Below are 8,405 nucleotides of genomic sequence, written 5' to 3'. Positions count from 1 at the left end.
AAGAGTCAGAGACGCCCTAAGGTGTTGTCATGGTTACATGAGCCAGGTGTTTGCCGTGGTGGGAGGGGGGTGGGCTCTTCTCTCCAGCTCCTCCCCCTCGCTCTCTGCTGACCTCTAGTTTCCGCCCCCGGCCATGCAATACATTGAATGGGTGGCGCGGGCTCAAGGAGCAGCCCAGCTGTCCAATTTTAAGTCCCGCCCATCAGAATCTGACGGACTACAACAGCCGGCTGTACCGGCCAATCGCAGGCCACACAGCGCGGGTATGGGAGAATATTGGGGAGGAGCTAGGGACCTATAGAACATAGGCCACGTCTATCAGACAGCGGCAGTGCCGCGAGCTGATAGCAGAAATGAAGGGGCGGAGCCTGCTTTGGAGACCGCCAATCAGGTGCGAGCGCGCGGCGAGAGGGCGTTAACTTAGTGCGTCACTCTGAGGGAGGTTCAGTCTGCCAGCTAGAGAAGCCGCATGATTCGCCTGTTCTCCGTCACGCCCACCTCTTGATGTCTTCCTAAAGCAACACCTTTGACTGGTAAGGGGGCGGAGATTGTAACTAGGGGATTTAGAGAGATAGGGGGCGGGGATTTACTGAAGCCGAGTCGGACATTTTTAAAAAAGGATCGGAGAAAACTTTCATGGGCGGATCTAGGCCGGCTGTGCCCCCACATCCCAGATTGTAATTGCACCTCCCACCCACAACTCTTCTCCACTCCTGACGCTGCGGAGGCGGATTTTAATTCTACGCCATTGTTGGAATAAAGGTGCCACTAGACATCTCAGAACAGGGGCGGAGTCGTGTAAGAGTCAGAGACGCCCCAAGGTGTTGTCATGGTTACAGACGCCAGGTGTTTGCCGTGGTGGGAGGGGGTGGGCTCTCCAGTCATGCAGTACATTGGATGGGCGATGCGGGCTCAAGGAGCAGCCCAGCTGCCTTGGACATGAGACCCCGCTACCAATTTCAACTACCGCCCATTACAATCTGACAGATTGCAGAAGCCGGCTGTACCGGCCAATCAGCGCCGCGCGGCTGCTCAGGCACAGCGTGCTGGTTACCTAGCAACACGATGTCAACACTGCGGAGTGCACGCAGCCGTCCAAATGGCCAACATTCGCGCGCCCGCCTCCTCGATGAGGATTGGCCCGCCCCCTTATTTACCACGTCACACGGCTCTCGTCTCACAGGAAGGGAGAGACGATGTTCTGTCAATTTCTCCAACCCAGTGTTTCTCAACTCCAGTCCTCAAGGCGCACCAACAGGTCATGTTTTCAGGATTTCCCTCAGATGAAATGGCTGTGGTAATTACTAAGGCAGTGATACTGATTAAATCACCTGTGCAAAATAATGGTAAGCCTGAAAACATGACCTGTTGGGGCGCCTTGAGGACTGGAGTTGAGAAACACTGCTCCAACCCATCACAACCACCTGCCCTCCTCCATAAGGCAAGATTTGTGATTTGGTAGTTCTGCCCGAACACCAACTCACTGATGTCCAGTCCAGAAGTCCAGTTTAATTTTATTATTAGCTGCATTAAATAAACTATGTGCAGCACGTTTAAAAAAATAAATAAAAATAAATAAATGTCGTGTGATGGAGGAAGAGAATTCCCGGAAATGATTGTGTGACATTCCGATGGGGACACCCGATTTAAGAGGGAACTCCGATGGGGACGCGTGACTTAAGGGGGAACTCCAATGGCGACACGTGACCTAAGGGGGAACTCCGATGGGGACGCGTGACTTAAGGGGGAACTCCGATGGGGACGCGTGACTTAAGGGGGAACTCCGATGGGGACGCGTGACTTAAGGGGGAACTCCGATGGGGACGCGTGACTTAAGGGGGAACTCCGATGGGGACGCGTGACTTAAGGGGGAACTCCGATGGGGACGCGTGACTTAAGGGGGAACTCCGATCGGGACGCGTGACTTAAAGGGGAATTCCGATGGGGACACGTGACTTAAGGGGGAACTCCGATGGGGACGCGTGACTTAAGGGGGAACTCTGATGGGGACACTTAATGGGGAACTCTGATAAGAACCTGATTTAAGGGGGCACTCTGATAAGAACACTGGATTTAAGGGGGGAACTCTGATGGGGACCCCTGAAATAAAAAGACACAAGTTGTTTTCTGACACTTGCCGACCTGCAACGTATCCGTACCTCACTAGGCTTTAGCTTGTTATACCAGGATGTTGTTTGCATCGGCAGGCACCCCCCCACGGTACCATTTTTTTTAGAGCCGACAGTCGGCTTTCTTGTAGAAGTAATCCTAGTGGCTAATTAGTCGCTGGACTGCTTTTATAAGCAGCGAGAGGGGATGTCTCCTGCCGCTTTCTGTGGCTGCATTGGGATCTCCCATCCCACTGGAAGTCCCGATCAACCAGCTGGCACTTCCGCCGGCTGATCACAGAGCCCAGAAAAGACCCGATCAGCTTTGTTGGGCTCTATAATATAGTAACCCAGAAGTAATGACGATCTTGGTGTAATCAAATGCTTCTAAGTTTAGAGGAGGGATTTGGGGTCTTATAGAGTAAAAAAGTAAAGTGCCCTTGTGCAAAGGTGAATACATGCGTTGGTCCCACACATGTAAGGTGAAATGTTAAACGTCAGATCAGGGGCAGTAATTCTAGAAGCAGACCTTCTGTGTAAATCTAAAGTGGAAACCTGTGAAGGCTTTTAAAGCATCGCCTATGGATAGTAAAATTGACATTGTTGCCATTGCACGGTCGTACACAGTTTTAAAGTGTGACATGTTTGGCTCAGCGTAACATCTTTTATTTTCACCAAAAATTGGGTTATGTATTGTTTTTTTTGCCTTAAAATGTAAAACAGTGTGTTTTTTTTTTCCCCCCAAAAAGTGTGTTTGAAAAACTGTGCAATTACCGTGTCGCATAAAAACCCACCATTTCATTCTCTAGGGCTTCTGCTTTATAATATATATATATAATTAATGTTTTGGGGTTTCTAACTACATTTCTAGCAAAATTCCAGATGTAACAAAACTGTCAGAAAAAGACCTGGAGGTCAAGTGGTTAAAAAAAATAAAAAATAATAAATATATATATATATACACACACACACACACAGTATCTCACAAAAGTGAGTGCACCCATCACATTTTTGTAAATATAAAAAAAAAATCGTAAAAAAAAAATCTCAATAAGCGTTTATTGATTGGTTTGCGCAAAAGTTTACAAAATAGGGGATAGATTTATAACATTTTTATTATTATTTTTTTTTTTTTTTTTACTAGTAATGGCAGAGATCTGCAATTTTTATCGTAACTGCAACATTATGGCAGACACGTCGGACAATTTTGACACATTTTTGGGACCATTGGCATTAATACAGCGATCAGTGCGATTAAAAATGCATTGATTACTGTAAAAATGTTACTGGCAGTGAAGGGGTTAAGTGTGTCCTAGGGAGTGATTCTAACTGTGGGGGATGGGGACAGTGAAGAAAAGACAGCAGATCGTCTGTTCATACTCTGTATGAACAGTCGATCTGTCACTGCCCCCTTTTCATTATTCACACATATATATTGTGTATGTAATATTTTGTCATTATTATTTTAATAGACGTTGTAGGTACTAAAAAGTAGCATTATAAAAATGAATCTGGTTGGTGTGGAACACGCTGAGGCAGCGCAGGAGTTTTTCATTACACATATTAGCAAATCATTGCTTTTTTTTAATGTAGATTTTACACAACGTCCCAACTTTTTGGAGTTGGGGTTGTGTTATTATTATCTATGCTGCTTTCTATCTTCAGCATGTTATATTGAAGCCCCACTCAGGAGTAAAATAACCTTTTTACCCCATCCCCCCCCCACCCCCTCCCATCCGGTTCTGACTGTCTATTTTCCCTCTTACCCAGTGAAGATGGCAATAGTCACCTAAGTTCCCCATCCAGGTCCCTTATTGCTATCAGTTGTGTGCAGGACCGCTAATCCAGCATTGCCATGGTGCCCTGTGCCCTCCAATCCCCTACCTTCCCCCTCTCATGATCTTGGTCATCTTCTAACTCCTAAGAGGACCCAGCCGACGGCCATACTGTAGGGATTGTCCATATCACTGCCCAACAAAGGACACCAAGCGGAATAGGAATAGGAGAAGACTCTGGGCTGCGTCGTATTATGTAAAAATGGGCATTTAGATGGGGTTTTTTTTTTGCAACAATCACATAGATGGTGGTAGGTGGCCGGGTGACATTGATCCCGGAGTGGCGTTTTAAAGCAGACTTTCACTTTAAAGTGAAATGCCGCTTTATCCACCTCCCCACCCTAAACACTTTGAAATGTGTTTTGTTTTCTTTTTTTATTCCAGGGAGCCAGTACCTTTTTGGACATTCCCACATCCTCATATTTCACATGGGCAAGACTGACATTGCTCAGCTTGCCCCCTTCTCTGCCCCCAGCCTCCTGGGATATGTCACACGTGCAAGGAGCCTGCAGAACCAGTCTTATTGCACCACACAATCTCATGCATGCACAGCGGGGTGCCGGTTGAGATTGCTCAGGAAGTCACAGCAGACTCCCAAATCCCAAGATGGAGGTGCTGGGGACCCAAAGAAGTGCGATGAACCATCTGCTGAATGATAACAGGGACTGGTCAGTACCTCCATTTTAAAGGGTCAACATTTGCAATATTTGTTGCAGGGGACCGTTTATTTATTTATTTTTTTTTAGAAGTGAAAAAAATTATAATATCACCCCATTGCAAAAAATCAGCATAGGATGCATTTATATGAAGTATCACTGTGACCGTCGGCGTGAGAGCAATTCTGGTATCAAAATTCATGGATAGTTAATATAATAATTTTCCAATGGTACATTCTTCCTTCCTTAAAAGTCAAAGTCAAGTCCTGTATCAAAGATGGTGATGTCGGGACCTGTAGCGGTAATAAGAACTGGCTGCGGGAAGCTCTGGATCCTGGACATGGAAAGAAGTTACTGATTTTTAAAATATGTATATATAGTATTTGTATCTGCTGATTTTTTTTTTTTTTTTACAGAAAAACCAACTGAATTTCCTGGCTTGGTCACATAGCCCGGTCCTCCTATCTCTGCTCATGTCCAGACTAAGGATGGGCTCAGCCATGTTCAGATATGAATCTAAACTCGCCTGGGTTATCTCACCGGGAAGCTCTGATTTATTGTAAGGGCAGGGGGGACTGATGTGAATTGGTGTAATATTTCCCTAGCTAGGAGCGGGACTGTCAGTGCTGTTTGGACTGAAGGGACCATCTGGCGTAGAGAGAGACTGTCTCTGTAACTCAGGTGTCATATCAGTGAGGTGTCTATCATCTGTGCTGCTGCACACTGCTGTCAGTGTCACTGTGAGAATCAATTTCACATGTGTGTAAATCGATTGTATTTACTATCGTCATTAAAATAAAAAAAAATATATATTTTTTGCCTTATTATCTACCTTAAATCACATCGCTAATTGCATATTGTACTTGTTTGTAGCCTAAATACTAAAATGTGTGCTTAAAACTGTGATTTTGTAACTTTTGGAAATGCCAGTAAATTTTGGGTGTTGTGTCAGTAAATTTCAATCTGGTAGGTTGGCAACACTGCCTCTTAACATGCCCTGGCAACAGTCCAACAGCTGTCAGTCCTCAGGCTGAGTGTGCCAACCTTTACCAACCCTGTCTAACAATATATTATTAGCATAGCTGGTAGTAGATTGTCACATTCAGCCAGACTTTCTGTAATGTTGAAGTCATTTTATAGCTTCTTCATCCCACTTCTTCAGTTCTGGAGAAGGTATGATGGGCCTTCAACATTACAGAACAAGTCCAGTTGAATGTGACTACTACTATCTATGCTATGACCTGGATACATTGGAACCTTCACAGACAGTAATCATGGAAGAAGGTATTTATTATTACACAGCCACAGAACATACAGATGGATCTTCTATCAGACACTTTATTAAATACAGCTTATTACATAAAATTAAAGTAATAAAGGTTCACAAACTTCTTACTGTCAATCTTAATAGTGACAAACCCTTCAGAGGTGGCCCGTACCACACCTTCATTTCCCCAGATCTCCGCCATCTGCACCGACTGTTCATTATCCCCTGTAATAGAGGAGATGAGGGGTACCTGCAATGTACTATCTATACCAGTCCTGGGAAGAATGATAATCGGGTATAACTGATCTCTAAGACACCAGTCCAGAAGGAGCCTGAATAGGCCTTGTGTACACACCAGCAGAGACGCAGCTGGTAATGGACCCTCATCAGGATATCGTTTTCAATGGTCACATTTTAAATCCTAAAGCCCAACTCCAACTAAAGCTCTGTACAATCTGCTTTACATCCACCACCAAATCTGTCATAGACCTGTACATTGGATACAAACTAAATGCATTGTGTAAATTTGTGCTCTTTGATGTAAAAATTGGTAAGTTTAAAAGAAGATTATACAATTAGATTGTGACATGTATGGTCACCCTAATACTTGTGATCTTGTCATGCTACAGGCGACTAACCTGTAGAGAAATAACTCACCCACTTCCATGGTGATGCTCCCTTTCTGGCCGGATTAGCGAGTTGTCCGTCCCTTGATGGCGGAGACACTGTACAATCGTCCTTCACCAGCGAGGGAGAGCATTACCACCATAATCCAGCCAATGAGGGAGTGACTCTGCAGAAACAGGAGAGCGGTTCCTCCACCCTCTAGTGACCCTGTGTGACATTGTGTAGGTACAATGCTGGCGGGGCACCAAACTGCTGCAGAAACATTTTTCTTTTTCAAGCCGGGTCCACATATCTCCGGCTGCGGTTCACGGCATGGGGCCCGGTGCGTGTCTATTCACCGGTTCAGGTGCAATTCAGCTCTGAATTTTTGCATGAATTTGCACTTGAACCGGACCCAAAGATGCCCAGCACCCTTCTGCAATCTGAACTGCGGTCACCCCAGACCTGTGTGAAACGGCTTCATTGACAGCTGGTCACACTCGCCTGTCATGCAAATTGGATGCATATATGTGAACCTAACCTGAAGCTTTTAAAGTGGAACTAAACCCATCGATCAGTTTCCCAAAACAGTTACATTCGGGGAATGCCGTGAGAAAGAAAGATAAAAGTTGCTTGTGCTTTCAACCAAACTGTCAAGCCACCAAATGGCTGCTGTTATAACTGATCACATGTGCAGCACCCACTGCAGATCAAACTGAGGCAAAGATGGCAGCTTCATGGGCTGTAAACAATCGTTTACAACTTAGGTGCCCAACCTGTGCCCTGCAGACACTACTCTTGGGTCCCCCATTTCCCTGTAATAGCCGGGATTTCTAGCAGTCTCATGTGATGTGTCTCCAGTCTACTACTTTCTCTTGAACCATGTTCCCAGCCTCCAACAATATCCTATATTCTGATCACAGTCTCTGACAGTAGTCTCTTGTAACATACCCACTTTCTCTTGTATCATGCCCACAATCTCTGACCATCTCTTGACTGCAGTTACTAACCATATCTTGTATTATCCTTGCAGTCTTTAGGCTCAACCGCATGTGAATCGCACATGTGAAATGGAATGCATTCCTGCAATACACATGCGATTGAGTGCAGTGCGATTTGAGCCCATTCATTTTAAATGGGCTCAAATTGCAACAAAGAACTGCATTGCACCATTTTTGAGCTGCACCACAACTGGATCGCATGGTACAGAATGGCGTTATGGTGCAGGCAAATGCACTGTGTTTGCAGTGTCATTAACATTGACACATTGTTACATAGTTAGGTTAAAAAAAAGACACAAGTCCATCTAGTTCAAAAACAAAAAATACAATTCCATATACACAATCCTTCACTCACAGTTCACCTGGAGCAGGTCACAAGGGCAGTGTGTTTTGCATGCAATACGGGAAATCCAAACTGATTGCAGTGTTTCCCACACTGCGTTAGACCTACACTTAAAGTGATCATAAATGTTCCTTTAAAAAAATTATATATATATGTATGTATATACTTGCCTGCTTTGTGTAATGGTTTTGCACAGAGCAGCCCTGATTCTCCTCTTCTTAGGTCCCTGTCAGTACTCCTGGCTCCTCCTCCCTGCTGATGCACCCCATAGCAAGCAGCTTGCTATGGGAAACTTGTGCATGCTCACTCCTTAGCCGTCTCAGGCCTGCCCCCTACTCACTGGCTGTGACTGACAGCAGCAGGAGCCAATGGAGCCTGTGCCTGAGCTCTAATCAGTGCAGTAAGAAAAATGTGATGAACAACGCACCCTACTCTAACAAAACATATACATCATAAAGTGCAAAATAAGTGCAATATCATGAATGACCGCTAGATGTCCCTAGCAGATTAATTAACATAAAGTGAACGTGCAAAATATACAATAATATAAACTCTGAAGTGCTATTATACATAAAATTACCACCAGATA

At 44.9% G+C, this 8,405-nt stretch overlaps 1 long non-coding RNA gene across 1 annotated transcript; it reads left to right on the top strand.

Annotated features, from left to right (window-relative positions):
• Positions 1–419: 419 nt before the first annotated feature.
• Positions 420–5,409, top strand: LOC141141419 (uncharacterized). The gene is made up of 2 exons (XR_012244068.1): positions 420–533; positions 5,016–5,409. It is a non-coding gene; the product is annotated as an uncharacterized lncRNA (long non-coding RNA).
• Positions 5,410–8,405: the final 2,996 nt, after the last annotated feature.

The sequence above is a fragment of the Aquarana catesbeiana genome, linkage group LG04 (genome assembly GCF_042186555.1).
Source record: "Aquarana catesbeiana isolate 2022-GZ linkage group LG04, ASM4218655v1, whole genome shotgun sequence".
Lineage (NCBI taxonomy): Eukaryota > Metazoa > Chordata > Amphibia > Anura > Ranidae > Aquarana > Aquarana catesbeiana.
Note: the sequence above shows the minus strand (reverse complement) of the source record. Positions and strands in the feature narration are given on the sequence as shown.